General features: G+C 43.8%; 1 long non-coding RNA gene across 2 annotated transcripts; it reads right to left on the reverse strand.

Moving 5' to 3' along the window:
• Nucleotides 1–2,956: 2,956 nt before the first annotated feature.
• LOC309528330 lies at nucleotides 2,957–18,055 on the reverse strand. Of its 2 annotated transcripts, XR_014217669.1 has the most exons (4): nucleotides 18,023–18,055; nucleotides 10,674–10,762; nucleotides 9,406–9,654; nucleotides 2,957–3,262 (listed from the first exon to the last, which is right to left on the reverse strand). It is a non-coding gene; the product is annotated as an uncharacterized lncRNA (long non-coding RNA). The 2 variants fall into 2 exon arrangements; XR_014217670.1 differs by lacking the exon at nucleotides 2,957–3,262 and having other exon boundaries at nucleotides 9,158–9,654.
• Nucleotides 18,056–20,530: the final 2,475 nt, after the last annotated feature.

Raw genomic sequence — 20,530 nt, forward strand, 5'->3', positions numbered from 1 at the left:
AAAGAACTATACAACTTTTAGAAGGCATCTGAAGGCAGCCCTGTTTAGGGAAGTTTTTAATGTTTGATGTTTTATTGTGTTTTTAATATTCTGTTGGAAGCCGCCCAGAGTGGCTGGGGAAACTCAGCCAGATGGGCGGGGTATAAATATGTTGTTGTTGTTGTTGTTGTTACTACTACTACTACTACTACTACTACTACTACTACATTTATACCCCATATTTTTCTCCAAGTTGCTCAAGACAGTGCACATAACTCTCCCTCTCCTGATTTAATTCCCTGCACCAGCCCTGTGGGAGAAGTCAGGCTGGGAGGCAGTGAGTGGCCCAAGGTCACCAGTGAACTTCATGGCTGGGTAGATATTTGAACCCTGATCTCCCAAGTCCCGGTCCACTATACCAAACTGTACCGAGATCTTCATTTTAATGCGCCCAGGAGTTAATTGTGAACGGCCAGAACTGCTCGCGTAATCAGTTTTCAAAACTTAATAATGAGAAGTTATCAAGGAAACGTGGAAAGCGTAAGGTAAAATAAATAACTTTGATGGGAAATAAATCACACACAAATGGTAGTAAATGCAAATCAAAGAGCCTCGCAGTTTGTCTGCCTCAGTGGTTACCCTTATAAGGGCTTTATCTGAAGACACTTGTCTATTAAGTTTGTTATGTAGCTGGAACCAGGAGGCTGGAAGCAAATTGCAGCTGGCGCTTAGAGAATGCTTTGCTGACATCTAGTGGAAGGATGTTTCCACCCATGCATATTCTGGAAGATGGAAAGAGAACACAAACCTTAAAATGTTGTTTTTTTGTTTCCCGTTCATGTGTACTGTTTGAAATGCAGCCTTACTTCCTGATCTGGCATCTTACTAAATGTGTCAGCCGAGTCCCTCTGTACATGAGGTTACTACTCATATAGTATTTTATATTTTGCTACACATACTCAAGGGACGTGGGTGGTGCTGTGGGTTAAACCACAGAGCCTAGGACTTGCCAATCAGAAGGTCGGCGGTTCGAAACCCCGCAACGGGGTGAGCTCCTGTTGCTCAGTCCCTGCTCCTGCCAACCTAGCAGTTCGAAAGCACGTCAAAGTGCAAGTAGATAAATAGATACCGCTCTGGCGGGAAGGTAAACGGCGTTTCCGTGCACTGCTCTGGTTCACCAGAAGCAGCTTAGTCATGCTGGCCACATATAACTCGTATTTTATCAGCCCTCAGTTCCCCTCACAGACCCTTCAAGTATCCCTATTTTCCAGGGACGTCCCCTATTTAGAGAAGCCGTCCCGGTTTCTGATTTGATCCCGGAATGTCCCACTTTTCCTTAGGATGTCCCCATTTGCATTGGTGAAATGTTGTAGGCTATAGAGTTACCCAACTCCCTAGCCGTCTGAAGGCAATTCTGTATAGGGAAGGTTTTTTAAAAAAATGTTTAATGTTTTATTATGTTTTTATATATGTTGGAAGCTGCCCAGAGTGCCAGGGCAACCCAATAAGATGTGTGGGGTATGAATTGTAAAATGATCATTATGGAATGGGACGTCCCTATTTTCATTGGAGAAACATTGGGGGGGATGCCCTCCCTCCAACTGAAATGTCACTCTGGTTATGACCAACTTGTTTCTGAATATTTGTGTGGGGAAGGGTCCCCAAATCTTAAGAAAGAAAGCTGTTTTCTTTCCTGTGACCAGCAAGCAAGAATACTGTTACATTCGATTTTGGGTTGGGTAAGGTAAAGGTAAAGGGACCCCTGACCATTAGGTCCAGTCGTGACCGACTCTGGGGTTGTGGTGCTCATCTCGCTTTATTGGCCGAGGGAGCCGGCGTACAGCTTCCGGGTCATGTGGCCAGCATGACTAAGCCGCTTCTGGCGAACCAGAGCAGCGCACGGAAACGCCGGAGCAGTACTTATTTATCTACTTGCACTTTGATGTGCTTTCGAACTGCTAGGTTGGCAGGAGCAGGGACCGAGCAACGGGAGCTCACCCCATCGCAGGGATTCAAACCACCGACCTTCTGATCGGGAAGTCCTAGGCTCTGTGGTTTAACCCACAGCGCCACCTGCGTCCCTTTTGGGTTGGGTATGCAGGAACTATTGTACAGGAACCATTAATATATTTATCTACTTACATTTAACATGGAAGATTTGCATATATATTTTTTTAGCTAGTAGCTAATTTCAATGTAATCGAAAGAGCATACTTAGGGGTTTAAAAAACACACACACAGTCAAAATTACATTGATGATTCCCTATGTAATACGTTAAAAAAGAATTGTTTTGCAGCAATTGCAGCTATTACCATTTGGCAACTCTTGCTTCTTGCATGCAGTTGTTTAAAAGCTGTGCCTGGAGTCAAAATAAATGGCCTTTTGGCATAATAAAAGTGAGAAAACCCTTGTGGCAATGAGCATAGCACAACTATCAAACAATAAGGCATCTGAGTTATTTGTAGCACAGAGGTGGAAGTGAAAAGGCTACATTTATTTGCACAGCTCTTTTTAATTTAAAAAGCTCTATGTTGTGTCAATCATAAAATCAGATAGTGCCGCAGTAATTGTTACAAAGTCTGTAATTGAGAAACATCAGCTGAGATTAGGTCAAGACAAGCCGTGTTTGCAGACAAAAGTCTGACTCTTGTTTCAGTGACAAGTTAAATAACACTCCAGCCTGAGACAAATAAAAAACATAAGATTTCTTACCTGCGTTGGGAAAGGATTGTTGACAGTGAACAGCATTAGGGAACATTATAGGTGGCATTGTTCAAACAGCTGGAGAACTGTAAGGAAGCGGGTGATGGATAGATCAAGGCTATCGGAAGTGAAGATGGGGATTTGATAATGAATGATGGAAGCTAGCTCAGTGTTTGCAAAATACAGAAACTCACTGTGAGAGCTGAGAGGCAGAAAGCTATGTGAGTGGTTGTCAAAGAAGGCAAGACACATTGGAAAAGGAGCCAGGAGAAACAATATTTTTAAAGGCTGTATTATTAACTACTAGAGTACGGTATTCGAGAGGCCTTGCTTCAGCTATTGCATTACCTGGCACCCATCAAAGAATGTACAGGGTTCAAAACCGAAATACAGAATGGTATCCGAAATGTACACACTTTTATTATGGGCATCTCAGTCGTCAAAGCTGATACCATATTCAGCAGTCAGCTCTGCTCTGCTTGTTCTTTCTTATCTGGCTTTTGAACTTGAGACATAAAACAGTATCCTGGACTTATGTGCTTTCATTTTCATATTGTAAACTTCCAACCTGATGGAATCCTGAAGGAGTAAATTGGACAAAATATATTATTTAATCGCTCAACTAGGTAAGTTTTTTAATAAAACAAAAACAAGCAAACATTATTTCAGCCACTGGAAAAGAATACAGTGGTACCTCGGGTTAAGTACTCAATTCGTTCCAGAGGTCCGTTCCTAACCTGAAGCACCACTTTAGCTAATGGGGCCTCCCGCTGCCACCGCATGATTTCTGTTCTCATCCTGAAGCAAAGTTCTTAACCCGACGTACTATTTCTGGGTTAGTGGAATCTGTAACCTGAAGTGTATGCAACCTGAATCGTATGTAACCCGAGGTACCACTGTAAAGGTAAAAGGTAAAGGACCCCTGGATGGTTAAGTCCAGTCAAAGGCAACTATGGGGTTGCAGTGCTCATCTTGCTTTCAGGCCGAGGGAGCCAGTGTTTGTCCGTAGACAGTTTTTCCGTGTCATGTGGCCAGCATGACTAAACCACTTCTGGCACAACAGAACACTGTGACAGAAACCAGAGCGCACAGAAACGCCATTTACCTTCCCGCCGCAGCAGTACCTATTTATCTACTTGCACTGGCATGCTTTCGAACTGCTAAATTGGCAGAAGCTGGGATAGAGCAACAGGAGCTCACCCTGTCACATGGATTCAAAACACTGACCTTCTCATCTGCAAGCCCAAGAGCAGGCATAGGCAAACTCAGCCCTTCAGATGTTTTGGAACTACAATTCTCACCATCCCTAGCTAACAGGACCAGTGGTCAGGGATGATGGGAGTTGTAGTCCCAAAACATCTGGAGGGCCGAGTTTTCCTATGCCTGCCCAAGTGGCTCAGTGGTCTAGATCACAGTGCCACCTGCATCCCTGGAAAAGAAAACTCAATGTCCCACAGCATGGCTAAAAATGCTGCAACTTTTTTCTGGAATTAACTCTGATGCTCTTGTCAGACGTGACGTATAAAATCCCTGGGACAGTTCAGTCAGTAGAGCATGAGACCCTTAATCTCAGGGTTGTGGGTTCAAGCCCCATGCTGGGTGAAAGATTGCTGAATTGTAGGGGCTTTGTCTAGATGACCCTTGTGGTCCTGATCTAAGAATAGTTATAATAGGTCTTCATATACAGTGGTGCCTCGCAAGACGAAAAGAATCCGTTCTGTGATTCTCTTCGTCTAGCGGTTTTTTCGTCTTGCGAAGCAAGCCCATTGAAGGATTAGCGGATTAGCGCTATTAGCGGCTTTTAGCGGCTTATCTGCTGATCGGATCAGCTGATAAGTGGCTTAGCGGCTTAGAAAAAAGGGGGGAGGAAAAAAAACCAGCAGGAACTCGCAAGACATTGTCGTCTTGCGAAGCAAGCCCATAGGAAATTCGTTTTGCGAAGCACCTCCAAAACGGAAAACTCTTTCGTCTAGCGAGTTTTCCGTCTTGCGAGGCATTCGTCTTGCGGGGCACCACTGTACCTGTCTGATGACTGAGATCTTGGGGGAGTGTCTGTTAGTGGTCCCCAGCAGTTCAAAGATGCATGGCTTATAACTTCCAGAAGTCATGCACTCTGTATTGTGGTCACAATCCTGTTGAACTGAGATTAAACAGGCCCCCTCCCTGGTGAACTTCAAGTGCTTGGCAAAGACTTTCCTCCTTCAATAAACCTTTCTAGCTGGCTTCCTGGTTTGAGGATTAATTTTAATTGTTCTTATTCTTTGTAAAGTGGTACCTCGGATTAAGAACTTAATTCATTCTGGAGGTCCATTCTTAACCTGAAACTATTCTTAACCTGAGGTACCACGTTAGCTAATGGGGCCTCCTGCTGCCGCTGTGCCACCCTGCGACTTCTGTTCTCATCCTGAAGCAAAGTTCTTAACCCGAGGTACTATTTCTGGGTTAGCGGAGTCTGTAACCTAAGCGTCTGTAACCTGGAGCATCTGTAACCATTGTATGGGTTTGGGAAATGGTTGAATGCACAAAAAAAGTGTACATTTCCTCCAAAACCAAACTTTTGATTCCTGAGTATGCTAAAGCTATACTGAAGCGCTGAGGAAGGCAGCAGTAAAAAAATTTAATCACAGGTTTTTATGGGCATTTCCTTTCTACATGTATGTACACACTGCTTAGAAATTCTGTATAACAAATGATTTATAAATACAATCAATCGATCAATCAATATGAAAAAACTTCCAGCTTTGAAGGATCTCAAATGACTAGATCCATTTGTTCTTGCTGATGCCTCTCACCTCAAACTCCTTCCAAACACGTACAAGTCTCCATCTCTCTTTAAGTTAAAATCCTGCTTCATTTTCCATGAAGCCTTTGAGACTGTCTCTTAGTCCTCATGTCCAACTTAAAGAAAGAAAAACCTGTGGAATTTAAGGTACTGGTGAATGCCTGTCAATATACCTCACTTACTCTGTTCTTGTACTCTGTTTTAGTTATTTAAGCTCGTATCTAATTTATAGATGACTCAATCTGCGGAAAGCAATCTAATTTACATAGCACAAAAGAGCAATATTTACACACTATAAAAATAAAGATATCTCTCATAAGTATATAAAACTATAAAAATAAGGACCAACCACACAGTCTATGAATAGTAGTGAGGGGAAAACATGAATACTTGTGAGGTAATTCATTTATGAGAGAATTTCAGGAAATTTTTGATTCTTTTACTGTGTTCTTTCTGAGTTAAAAAGTTGTGTTCTTCACAAATAATACACACACACACACACACACACACACACACACCCTCTTATTGGTGTGAATCCCGGGGGTGCTTTAAATAAAATGCTCCTAGTTGTAAAACAGATGGGGAAGCATTTTAGAAGGTGCCAGGTTTATTTATGGAAGCATGAAATTGAATTTAGTAGGTGAATTTTGCCAGTATGAAATGCAAACTCTCAAAACAGGAAGTGGATTTTTATTGCTTATTTATTTTATTCCTGGATCAGCTGCCGAGGACCGTAGAATCCTTCCTCTCAGGAATTATTTGCTTTCCAACTCTGAACCACAACATCTCGACCATCGGTTGCACATCACATCTGCTGCCAGAACTTCAACTACAAGCATATGCTTTGCTGTCTATCTTAACTGATCTTCTACAGATTTATATGAAGAAGAAGAAAATGCTTTGCATTTGAGATAGGTTTCTTGATTTAAAACAATGGGAACCGATCTGCCTGAGCCAAGGGAAAGAATGTTTCCTCCAACTTCCAGTCGCCGATAACAAATTGCATCTCGAACAGGGCAAAAATGTTGGCTCCAAAGACCTTACAGATACCAAAGATGGACTGAACTCTCAGTTCAGCTTTTTGCTTCTGCTACCACACATTCAAGCAGAACAGGTGTGGTTTGTTACAGGAAAAGGTGGAAGGCAGGAGAAAGGCAAGCAAGACTGCTTAACTCCACCCCACTCCTAGAAAAGCTGCAAGGCTGCTCTTAGAAATCAGAACGAGTTCAAGATGTAGGACTAGATCCAGGTTTTGGAAAAGGTTTTGCAATCCTGTGAAACACATACTTGGGAATAAGCCCCATTTGGAGTCAACTGACTTTCTTCTAAATAAACTTGTAGGTGACTTGGTCAACGGATGAAGCTTCCAGTGAGGAGGACCATAGCTGTCAAGTGTCTCTTATTTGAAGGGACAGTCCCTTATTCCAGCGCCATGTCCCGCTGCTGTCCCTTATTGATGGATGTCCCTTAAATATCCCTTAAATGATGTCCCTTAAATTTCAAAGGAAGCAGCTCCTCTCCCTCCCTCCCAGGGAGGAGGGAGGCTCCAACTGTGTTGCTTGGCTGTGTTGCTCACCCAATAAGAAGTCTAAGAACGACTGGGGGGTGAAGCTTGCATGCCTTGTCTGTGGCTAGTTAATGCAAGCTGGGGGGGGGTTGAATGCTGGACGCCATTTTTTGCACGTGCTGCTGCAAACTTTGCAGTGCAAAGCCAGGCCAGGGAGCCATCTTAAGTTGAGGCTGCATAGGCCTTGTGGTGCATGTGATTCAGATTCTATTCAGTTGAACCTCTGGTTACAAAGTTGGTTGGACAGTGTTCTCGAAGCTACCAGCATGAGTTTGACCAGACTGCAGGAGGACAGGAAGACTGGAGTGCCTGGAACAGGTGAGGCTGCAGGTCCCTTATTTTGGCTGCTGGTCCCTTATTTTCAAGGCTGCTGGTCCCTTATTTTCAAATCTGTAAGTTGACAGCTATGAGGAGGACCCATCCCTTCTCCCTCCCTCTCCCATTAGGTCTTACTAGAATTTCATATGGATCTTTCATGACTTGTGACAGTGCCAGCCCAAGATGTATTGCTACCTGATGACAAGATGGCACCCACCCCAGTCCATGTACAGATAGCTGGGCAGCTAAGTCTTACTTCAACATTGGTGATAGGACAGCTTCCTCCACCACACCTCAGGGAAGTTTTCTTAGGGAGTGCAGAGAACATATAGCCCTGTTCTCCAACAGAGGGGCTCAGCCAGACTGCTGGAGGCAGTCACCTCTCTCTGGTCAACAATAGGACTGGCCCGGACCTGTGAAAAGCAATGACCATCGTAGGATTTTGCTTACATGATGCCTAGTGGTGCCTCTTCCAGAAACCCAAACATGCTCCTTCCAAGAAACGCTCGTTTACTTTCCTCTAGATTTACAGGGTAGCTAAATGTGTCTATGTATTATTTCTCTTTCGGCAATTCGCTTGCCATTTCTACACTATAAACGTCAGTTCTGCTTGGGGATGATTTCTGCTTGTTGTAGCAAAAGCAGAATTAGGAAAAACTGGGAACTTGTCTCCTTCTCCAAACTTGCATTTTTATTGATCGTTGTATTACAGTGGTACCTCAAGTTACATACGCTTCAGGTTACATACGCTTCGGGTTGCAGACTCCGCTAACCCAGAAATAGTGCTTCAGGTTAAGAACTTTGCTTCAGGATGAGAACAGAAATCGGGCTCCGGCGGTGCGGCAGCAGCAGGAGGCCCCATTAGCTAAAGTGGTGCTTCAGGTTAAGAACAGTTTCAGGTTAAGAATGGACCTCCGGAACGAATTAAGTACTTAACCTGAGGTACCACTGTACAGCTTTCCTCCAAGGATCCGACAGCACCACAGATGCCCTTCTGTTGCCTCACAACAACTTTGTGAGGTAGGATAGATGGCAATATCGCAACTGGCCCAAGGTAACCCAGTGAGCTTCATGAGTGCATGGAGGTGGAAATCTGGAGCTCCCCAGTCCAATTCCAGCATTCTAACCACTTGGACCATGCTGGTTCTCTCAGTGGTTCTGCTGTGTATATAAAACTTCTGTCTGAGGTAGTGACAGAGTCGACTCGCCAAATCTCAAGCAGCCGCATAGAAAACTTCCTCATACCAAGTCAGAACACCAGTCCATTTAGCTCATTATTGTTTCCATGGACAGGCAGTGATTTTCCAGAGATAATAATAATACTAATAATAGTAATAATAATAGTAATAATAATAATAATAATAATAATAATAATAATAATAATAATTTATTTATACCCCGCCCATCTGGCTGAGTTTCCCCAGCTACTCTGGGCGGCTCCCAATCAGTGTTAAAAACAGTACAGCGTTACATATTAAAAACTTCCCTGAACAGGGCTGCCTTAAGATGTCTTCTGAATGTCAGGTAATTATTTATCTCTTTGACATCTGATGGGAGGGCGTTCCACAGGGCGGGCGCCACTACCGAGAAGGCCCTCTGCCAGGTTCCCTGTAGCCTCACTTCTCGCAATGAGGGAACTGCCAGAAGGCCCTCGGCGCTGGATCTCAGTGTCCGGGCTGAACGATGGGGGTGGAGATGCTCCTTCAGGTATACAGGACCGAGGCCGTTTAGGGCTTTAAAGGTCAGCACCAACACTTTGAATCGTGCTCGGAAACGTACTGGGAGCCAATGCAGATCTCTCAGAACCAGAGAGGAGCTCTTCTCAGTTCCACTAGGAGATGATAGGAATTAAACTGGGGAGGATTTTGTTTGCACAGCATTTACCCCTGAGCCACAACCCTTTGCTTGTGTCACAAGACAGAGTTATTGTACCAGATTACTCTTTCCTTTCTTGATACCCACGCCTGACATTTGCCCACGATGATGAATCCCCTTGGGGTGGGAGGAGAGGGACAGAGCACAGCATTAATGCAGAGACAATTTGTCTTCGTTAACCTTGGTGGGATGAACTGGCCTATCATTCAGTTATGCTCTCAGGCTGGACAGCGTATTTGCAACTGATGACATGGTTATTAGATGAACCTTTGCTTTCCTGTTCCTGTTCCAGTTTCTTTCTTTCTTTCTCTTTCCAGCATTGCACCATCACAAGGATTTATTGCCTAGTTGTACCTTTACCAGTTTATATTTCACCTAAACTTGACTTCTCTGTTGGGGGTAGGAACTGGTGATGGGCAGTGGAAGGACCTGTAAAGAAACAAAACAAAACAAGAAGTAAAAGAAGATTTGTCAGCCATCAGAACTCAATCTTTTATGAACAGTTTATTTGATAGATTGGCGTACTATTGACATCAAACCCCATTCAAACCATAGTTCAGTGGTGGTGGGTTAATAGTTTTGTCCCTAGAAATACAAGGATGTGCTTCTAGGAGAGCTTAATGGAATTTGCTTTCAGTGGCCTGCAGCAAGGCTGTCAGATTCCAACTCCCCTGCTAGCGTGGCTAATGCTCAGGGATAATGGGATTTGTAGTCTAGCAGTGTCTGAAAAGCCAGAAGTTCCTGACCCCTAGTCTCAAGTATGTCCCACATTTCCCTCAATTATTGGGTTGGTTGTGTACAGAAAGACCCACCAGTACAAGCCACAACAGTGTATTTAACAGCCTTAGCATTGCAATATGTCCCATCCTTACCCTTGCAGTACAACGAGGACTAGAATATTCACACAAAGCACACAATTTTCGTGTTTGGGTTTATATAGATATTATTTTGTGCCGCTTCGATATTTCTCATGATATAGAAGGATCAATATTAGGGACTGAAAAGGGACAAGGTACCCATGAATACAGGGAAAATAGGTACAATCGCAGAGTATGATACTGATTTAAAGATTATGTAACTGTGCCGTTTGATAGAGGCAAGTGTTTGTGTAAGCTAATCATGACTGGCCTTATCATTAGACCCGTGTTTCCCAACACTGGGTCTTCAGCTGTTTTTGGACTACAACTCCCATCATCCCTAGCTAGCAAGACCAGTGTTCAGGGATGATGGGAATTGTAGTCCGAAAACAGCTGGAGACCCAATGTTGGGAAACACTGCATTAGACAGAGTGAGCCAATTGCCTCAGGCGGCAGATCCTGAAGGATGGGGAGTGGACAGAGCTGCATGTGCCACGCCGGCTGCCGTTAGCCCTCTAAGCTAGCCTTCTGTTCAGGTGCTTCAGGGCCACAGCCTGAGTTGAAGTAATATTCAACTGCAAGTCTACTCACTTTTTCTACATGGAATGCAAAGTGGAGGAAAGCTCGGGCGCCATTTTGTCATTCACCTCAGACCACAAAATATATTGTTGGCCCAGCTTCTGTTTATGAAAGAGAGTGAAATGTATTTATTTAAATCTTACCAATGAAGTAATTGCCCGAGGAGCCATGACAGTGAGGAAGGAAGGCTTTATACCAGGATAACACAGGTGCTGTGTTTTAGCTCACTGAGGAGCAAATACTACCCAACTCATTGGTCTCGTCTGTCATGAAAGAAAAAATAATATAAGCCAGGCTTATAAACCTGAACAATTCATCTTTGGAAGATACAGTCTACAAAACTTAGGCAAAACAAAAAACAAAAAAAAAACCACCTTTGGGAGGAATCATATTCATCTTGCAGTAACAAGGATAATGTCTGACACCTCAAGATCAATTAAAAAACATGCCGGGGTCATGTTTCTTTGCAGAATGAGAGCTTAGGCTTGATAAAACACAAAACATCTTGCAAATCTGGTATTTTGCTCCAACGTTGAAGTAAGATACCCTTTTAGTTCCAGGCAAAAATATTATTCAGCAGCAAGTACTCATGGTCTTGAAGAGCTCTGTGCATTTAAAGAAAATCCTTTCAACTGGTCTCTGAAGCTTTATGTTTCTTTTCCCTTTGACCTTACTACAACAGTGCAGAACAATGAAGTCAACTGTATAGAACACACACCCAGAGACAGTTAATTTCCCTGGTATAAAGAAGTTTAAGAGTTGGAATAAAAAGAGTATAAGTTCATGGAATAAACATACACAAATTTATTGGTTGATAACATGATAGATAGATAAGACAATGATAATTTTATAACATGCAGAGAATAATATGTGCAGAGAAATCAGAGAGAGGAGCTGAGGGAAGTCCCTGATGAGGGCAGGGAGGGAGGGATGGGGAGGGAAGGGGAAAATAATGTATGTGATTATATGGTTTGTTAAGTTGTTAGGTTGAAATTGCTTAATTTTTTTGTAAAGAGTTTAAATTCAAATTTAGTGGATTAGAAAATGGGCAACTAAAAAAATTAAATGTAAGCATAAATGCATAGTATTTCATAATATATGTTGCAAAAGTTTGCATTTATTGGTGTAGAGGGAGCAGGATATATATTTTATTGCAGAGCAGGAGTTGCCACCAACCATGAACAGCATCTGCCCAACAAACTGAGCAGAGGCACAAGTCACCTGGTGTCTTCCCCACAAGGGTGAGATCTGGTCCGCTCCCTAAACTGTGCCCCATAGCAAGTTGAACATGTTGCAGATATTAAATATTGCACAGTTTGAAGTGACTGGAAGCATAAGAAGTGACTCCTTTGGAAATGAAACATTGTCCAAGCCCATGGAAATAATATTCAAATGTTTACTGGTGGAACTTTCTTCAAAACAGAATTAAAACATTAAAAATATCCATACACTATCTTGTGCTGTCCAGCACAGGCTCAGCATCTTACAAAATATGTAATAATCCAAAGAGACCTGTAAGCAAAAGTCTCTCTCTCTCTCTCTCTCTCTCTCTCTCTCTCTCGCCTGTTTTCCAGCCTCCAGGCTGTTTGTTCTCCCTTTATTGTTGTTGTTGTTTAGTCGTTTAGTTGTGTCTGACTCTTCGTGACCCCATGGACCAGAGTACACCAGGCACTCCTGTCTTCCACTGCCTCCCGCAGTTTGGTCAAACTCATGCTGGTAGCTTCGAGAACACTGTCCAACCATCTTGTCCTCTGTCGTCCCCTTCTCCTTGTGCCCTCCATCTTTCCCAACATCAAGGTCTTTTGCAGGGAGTCTTCTCTTCTCATGAGGTGGCCAAAGTATTGGAGCCTTCAGGATCTGTCCTTCCAGTGAGCACTCAGGGCTGATTTCCTTCAGAATGGATCGGTTTGATCTTCTTGCAGTCCATGGGACTCTCAAGAGTCTCCTCCAGCACCATAATTCAAAAGCATCAATTCTTTGGCGATCAGCCTTCTTTATGGTCCAGCTCTCACTTCCATACATCACTACTGGGAAAACCATAGCTTTAGAAAGACAACTTTCAAAATGGAGATTGCAAACCAATACCTCTCATATGTTCTACATATACAACCCTCACAGGTTAGCTACCACAGAACAATAATCAGTTAGTTGGTCATTAACTCAACAAGGAGCTCAGAGTCCTTTAGAAAAACTCTTGTGAAAAATCCTTAGCATTCGCAAGACACTTTTAGCCATTTTCCATTTTAGACCCATATCAATACATAGACATTTTTCATTTCTACGTGAGTTAAACAATTATACTTAACAGAACATGGGCAGAATCTCCCTTGAGACCTTTGCATGTTTAGGAGGAGCTGAGATGCACATGCAGTTTTGGGGAGGAACTTGCATGCATCCCTCTTCCCCTTTATGCCCGGACACACTCCTTGAAATGCCTGAGGGGGTCTTCTGCCATCCAGTTCTCAGCACATTTCCCAAGCTCTTAATATAGAAGTGTCATTAATCAAAAAGTCTCATTTAGATGGAGCCTACTACGATAACTCACCAAACAAACCACACAACTATGTTGAATAATAGCAACACATCACCAAGTATGGACTACAGATATAACCCCTGTCCAACAAGAGGAAAGCACAAGGGGTCCTTTGGTTAAAATACATTTCCTAAGTTTGTAAATAAGCAAGCATTTAGCAACTCTTTTATCTCTCCTTACACTCATCGGACTGAATCGGACACTAGCCATGCCTGTGATTTATGCTTCTCAGCTTTAAATACCAAAAATGATGTTATTTATAGACCCGTGCAATGTAACCTTTGGTGGTTTCGGCTGCCCAACCGAATGGAGTAAGCCTCTTTTTTCAGGGAGGGGTATGTGATGGATGAAGCCAAAATGCAACAGGACGGCCCTGGTTGCCTTGGGAGGTGGTGGAGGGAGAAGGGAAGGGGCAAGAGGAGGAGACCGTGGGGGGAGAGAAGGGGAGAGGAGACGTAACAACTGAGGGGGAGGCAGAGAAGAAGGGTAGGCATAATGGTGTAGCTTCAGATAGATTGTGCAGCCACTAGATAACAGTCATGCATTTCTTTTTTAAAAATATATTTTTATTATGTTTTCCATAACAAGTTTCAGTTTATTTATTTATTTTCAAAAGAAATTATTAATTTTCCAATAATTTTTTTAGACAAACAAACAAATACACAAACAAACATAAATCCTGGACTTATTTACATCGATCTTAGTAACATTGTTAAGTGACTTCCCCGTATCCCCCTGGTTGAATTTCAGTGTATATCATTTTAAGTTTTCCAAAACCAATGTTCTTATAAAATTAACTTAATCACTTAACATCTTTCTTTCAAATTTGGCATCAAACATATTAATTAATCACAGTACATATTTAAATCCTAAGCCTATCTGATATTTGCAAGCTTTTCCAATTAAGTTAACTTAACATATTTAACTAAATAGTCTTTAAATTTTGTCCATTCCTCCTGGTAATCCTCCTCCTCCGGGTAGCGGACTCTTCCAGTCAGGTCGGCCAGCTCTGAAAAGTCCATCATCTTCATCTGCCAGTCTTCCACTGTTGGTATTTCTTGTGTTTTCCACTTCTTCGTTAACAAAATTCTTGCTGCAGTTGTGGCATGCAAAAATAATTTAACATCTTTTGGGGGCAATTCCAAACCTGTTATTCAAAGAAGAAAGGCCTCTGGTTTCTTAATAAATGTATATTTCAACATTTTTTTCAATTCATTATAAATCTTCTCCCAGAAGTCTTTCACCTTGGAGCAGATCCACCACATATGAGAGAAGGTACCCTCTCTTTCTTTACATTTCCAACAAGTTTCAGTTTAAACATATCAATCACCTTTAGATTTAGGATTCTCAGAATCCCTTGACTTCCCCCTGCCCTTCTCTGGTTTTCATTGTCCATCCCTTCTTATTCAACTTATCCTTTTCCCCAATTCATTATATCTTTTATTAACTTTTCCATTATATTTTGTCTTTTACAAGTATTACTCTAATCCTGCCAAAGTTTTTAACTGTTTATAATGTTCTCATAAATAGACTACAATAGACTTCCCATTCTTTCCTAAACTTCTTCTCGTCCTGGTCTCTGATTCTCCTGGTCAATTTCACCATTTCGGCAAAGTCCATCATCTCCATGTATTTCTTTCGTTCCGTTTCAGCTTTTGCTGAAATTTCCATCATTTCCCTTTCTTTCCTCCTGCAAAATTTTGTGATTTTTTTTTTTTTAAGGGAACGTGGAGTATTGATTTTGCTTTGCTAAAAGAACTACTTGTGGAGCCAAACCACTTATAATGGGCCTTGGGGACTCAATGCTAGTCTGAGTCCCCAGTATCTACATAAGCTAATGTCCTGTTGAAAAAGTGTTTGCATTTTCACTGTCCATAAGTTACTTAACTTCTGCTAACACTGGCCTGCTCCAACTTATGCACAGCTATTATTGTACATTTCCAACTGCACCTGGCTGCCTAAGGGACTGCCACGCTGCGGATTTTGTTCAGAACAGGCTTTGAATGGATTTGAATACAAAGGGCAGTGACTGTGCGTGTTTGTGTGAGTGTGTCAGTTTGGAAACACAAAAGATATATCTTCTGGACTGTGTTGGCAGACCCGGCAAAAGGGGACATGGATTCAGTCATTTCTCATTTGTGGCAAACACAGCTTCAGTGTATCGTTCAAGATCGACATGACCTAGCCAACAAAAGTCCAAGGAAAAGCACTGCCTTGTGAGAGGCAGGCAAACAGATCCATCAGCCTAGCTCCATCCCTAAGTAGAGCTATGTGACCGATTAATTGGCTGATGATTTGATGGCTGCTCCATACTACATAGCTCAAAGCAATGTAGGCTTTTCCTGACGAAGAAGCTCATGGCCTGTTCTGCAGCCGGGTGGCACTCAGAGTGGCAAAGACTTGCCCTCAAGGGAAAAGCATGTGCTTGAACCTCTGGCTTGAAACCTCAGGTGTTTGCTCTGAGCTGAAAGTAAGGCAATGTCAGGCTTCAGGGAATCCTATCCCTCCCACAATGGGATGCCAAGAAGCAGATAAACAAGAAGAGTTCTTACCAAGTAAGGTAAAGGTAAAGGGGCCCCTGACCATTAGGTCCAGTCGTGACCCACTCTGGGGTTGCGGAGCTCATCTCGCTTTATTGGCCAAGGGAGCCGGCATACAGCTTCCGGGTCATGTGGCCAGCATGACTAAGCGTTTCTGGTGAACCAGAGCAGCACACGGAAACACTGTTTACCTTCCCGCCAGAGCGGTACCTATTTATCTACTAGCACTTTGACGTGCTTTCGAACTGCTAGGTTGGCAGGAGCAGGGACCGAGCAGCGGGAGCTCACCCTGTTGCAGGGATTTTAACCGCCGACCTTCTGATTGGCAAGTTCTAGGCTCTGTGGTTTAACCCACAGCGCCACCCGTGTTCCTTCTTACCAAGTAGTTTATTCAATATTCATACAATACAATATTCATATTCATACAATATTCATACGAAGGAATGTGGTCTCCTTTAGATAATGGCATTGCTCCAAGTCCCACCTCCTCAGTCCCTCCTATTATACATCACCCCTGCGCCAGCTAATCTGTGCTTTCTGCCTCTGAGCTTTCTGTTCTACTACTCTCAAGGCACGCCTGGTCCGGGGAGGGGGGGTCAGGAATGCTTTCTAGAAACACCGAGTCTGTCAGCTCTCTCCCCTTCTGCTTTTTCTTCCTGCTGCTCTCCCAATATTCCCCAGCTTCTCCCCTCTGCAGCCTCTGAACTATCACCTTCTGCAAGCCACCGTTCTAAATCTATACTGTCCTCCTCTTCTCGGGAAGGTGCAGGAAGGGGGACGGCGGCGGTCCCCACTATTCCTCTACAGTCCAGCCCCTGACAGGCAATGGTGCACACATCCATGTACAGAGGCAGGGTGGTGTGATATTCAGACATGCCTCTTAAGAACAGCTCTTGACTATAACAGCAGATCTCAATCCTGTTTGGGTAGATGTGGTTTTCTCCTTGGATAGACCAGTTAGCTCTGGTCAGGAAGTGGTAGCCAATGTGGGCACCATGGTCTCCCCCTAGTTCCCATGAACTCTCTGAGCCCCCTACCTGCCCCTGCCCTTGTCATGAGATGGCAAGGTTGGTCATCTTTGCCTCCTTTGAAAAGCACATAGAGATGAAGGAGGAAGTTGGAAGGGAGATTCTCTGACTTTTACCCTCCAACAGTTCTCCAATGAAAATAGGGACATCCTATTCTTCTTCTAGTATTATTCTTGTTGTTAAATTTATACCCTGCCCACCCGACTGGGTTGCCTCAGCCAATCAGGGCTGATCCCAACACATATAAAAACACAATAAAACATTAAATATTTTGTTTTTTAAAAACTTCCCTATACAGGGCTGGCTTCAGATGTCTTCTAAAGGCTGTATAGTTACTTATCTCCTTTCCTCGGGGGTTGCATAACTCGATACCCTCCAACATTTCTCCGATGAAAAGAGGGATGTCTTAAGGAAAAGCTGGACATTCCAGGATCACATCAGAAACTGGGACAGCTTCTGTAGGTCTGGGACTGTCCCTGGGAAATGGGGGCACTTGGTGGGTCTGTTACCTGGCCTTTGATACCAGAGAGTTGTATTTTCAAGACTTGCCCTGTTGACACCCAATGCCCTTTTGTGTTGGGAGGGGGTTATTGGGCTGTTTTTGTTTTTATTATGTACTTTGTATTTTGATATTGTGATCTTATCCTGTGAACTGCCCTGAAACCTGTGGGTATACAAATTTAATTAATAACAACAGTAATAATAACGTTCCCCTCTTAAAGAGGTTATATTTTGGGTGTCACTGGCTATACACTGAAAGGTTGTCAGTGAACTACCCAGTGTGCGGGGATATGGGCTTGGCTGCCTGCTACACTTACGTCTCACAGAGCACCCCCATATCCCATTTACCCTGATTAGCCCCAGTCCCCCCAGCTGGGGGGCTGGGAGGGAATACACACCCAAGGCCTAAGCCAAGGTCTTCCTACATTTGGAAGTTTAATAAAGTTGTGGCCTAATTTTAATTCCATATAATGTTGCCAGAGTCTTTATTCCTTCCTTATGATCTCAGGAGGCTGGGGCTGTCGCCGCCTGGTCACGCAATAACAACAATAATTATAATTTGGATGGCTATAACTTTTGCCCTGGGACCTGCTAGTGAAGAAGGGTAATAAAATGAATTACGCAAGGGGTGATTTCTGGTTTTCCACCATTTAGCAATATAGGACCAAAGAGTCAGAGAGGTAGATTAGATAGCTAATGCTCATTGGTGCAGGAGCAATGGAAACTTGAATGTAAAGGGATAAATTCCATTTTACATACTTGTAAAAAGCTGAACATGGATTAAAAGCCAACTTAGTGCCAGTTGAGAGTGGTGTCAGTTCAGTGCTGGTGGTTGCTAGAAAAGCAACCTACAAAGAAAAACAATTAAAATTCTACCTAACTATCAAGTCAAGTCATTGTTTTACGAACAGATCATCACCCATCCCCTAATAGTCTTTGAAGACCTGGCAAAACAATGCCTGAACATGCAAATATTAAAAAAAAATCCCTGTTACAAAATTAGGCAGATAAATGAATCCCCTTCAATGGAGTTATCAATGTCTTTCTTTTGCGTTCCTTCTCAATAAAGGGATGGAAATGGTCTTTTTTCTGCCCAGAAACCACAACGAATTTCCCTCTACAAAAAAACAAACCAGCAAATTTGACCAAATGGACTCTGCATCTGATACATAACCATTTAAAATAGCTGTGGTTTCTTTGAACTTTGGCAACAGTGGCCAGTTCTAAATGAAAGGAGCACTATTACAGTGAATATATCACTGACATGGAACAAGAATGTGCTTTTTTTAAGAAAAGGGGGGGTGGGAATGATCTTAACTGCCAACTGATGTAGCTATTAAGAAATAATTCAGATTCATGGCCAAGCTAACTAATGGGGGGGGGATGCTAGGTAGAGTTCCATAAAGTTCCAGGATGTTGGAGTGATGCATGATCCAAAACAGACCGACAAGACCGGGGGTCATGTTTACATCGCCACAGTTATGTGCTGCAGTGGTCTACATGCTGATTACATGTCCATCACACGGTGCCTTTGGAAGCCGTCCAAACAGCTGCCACTCCTGCCAAAGCAAATAGCAGCATTCCGAAAACGCGCAGCCTTATATGTCTGAGCGAATCTGTGGGAATGAGGTGGCTCCGACTACCTGCCTTCCAGTGCGCGGCAAAAGATAAAATAAAAATAGCACTGTGTAATGCAAAGAGGTCGACCGCTGTTTCCATGACTTGAGCAAAGGATGGAATTGTTTTGGATGTTTGTGGTAGCGCACAGAGTTCCTCTCCGGGGGGGACGGGACATCTGCAAGTGTGTATCATGCCACACATGTTGTCAGAGGGGTGGTGTACAATTACACGAACCAGAAAACACAGGGCAGACTCTGAGGGCAAAGGGCCCATGGTGGGCTTCCTAAACAAAGAAGGCAAGCAGTGGCGACTGTGCCAGGTAACTGAGGGATGCCATTTTAATTTCTCACAATACCCCTACAGGTAAAGGGACCCCTGGCCATTAGGTCCAGTCGTGGCCGACTCTGAGGTTGCAGCGCTCATCTCACTTTACTGGCCGAGGGAGCTGGCGTACAGCTTCCCGGTCAAGTGGTCAGCATGACTAAGCCACTTCTGGCGAACCAGAGCAGCGCACGGAAACGCCATTTACCCTCCCGCCAGAGCGGTATCTATTCATCTACTTGCACTTTGACGTGCTTTCGAACTGCTAGGTTGGCAGGAGCAGGGACCGAGCAATGGGAGCTCACCCTGTTGCAGGGATTTGAACCTCCGACTTTCTGATTGCCAAGTCCCAGGCTCTGTGGTTTAACCCCCAGCGCCACCCACGTTCCATAGAATACCTCTAGAGTGATGCTATCTCAAAGGCAAGTAGGTCCGTTCGCCCCCTTCTCAGGCAGGTGGCTTTGTGGGCAGGCCCCAGGCCTCCTCTGTTAACTGGCCTATTGCAGGCCAGATCATCCTCCTGCCGTCAAACTGGCCAATGGTGGCAGGAATTAGGGGGCGTTTCCCTGGGTGCGTGAGACTAAGAGCCTTTCGCCTTCTCTCTCGCCGTACTGGTTCTCCCACCCACCCTCCCTCAGTTTAGTTTTTTTTTGTGCTGATGGTACGACCTTGCTGTGGACAATGTCAGTCACCGTATTTTCGGGGCGGGGCCGCAATTTTTCACATCTGGCAAAATGGCACCGCCATTTGGGTTTTTGCCTACCTCATAGCAATCGTCACAACTTTGTAAGGTGGATAGACATTGGACACGTCTAGTCTTGGTTGGTGCAGGGGCTCAAAGATGCAGCTTCCGAGCTGCCTCCATCTTCCCTGACCTCAGCAACTAATCTGTGAAGGGAGGCTTCATGCTGCCTATCAGAGTAAGGTTGCCATACATCCCTGTTTCCCGGGGACAGTCCCCGTATTTAAAAATCAGTCCCCATACAAAATTCATTGAAGTTGAAAAGTGTCCCCGGATTCATTGAAAAAAATCTGGTAACCTTACTGTATATCTTGCTTGGACTACTGCAATGTGTTCTATGTGGGGCTACCTTTGAAGGTGACCCGGAAACTACAACTAATCCAGAATGCAGCAGCTAGACTGGTGACTGGGAGCGGCCGCCGAGACCAAATAACACTGGTCTTGAAAGACCTACACTGGCTCGCAGTACGTTTCTGAGCACAATTCAAAGTGTTGGTGCTGACCTTTAAAGCCCTAAACGGCCTCGGTCCAGTATACCTGAAGGAGCGTCTCCACCTCCATTGTTCTGCCTGGACACTGAGGTC

This window comes from Podarcis vaucheri (genome assembly GCF_965113315.1).
Source record: "Podarcis vaucheri genome assembly, chromosome: 3".
In the NCBI taxonomy this organism is placed as follows: Eukaryota; Metazoa; Chordata; class Lepidosauria; order Squamata; family Lacertidae; genus Podarcis; species Podarcis vaucheri.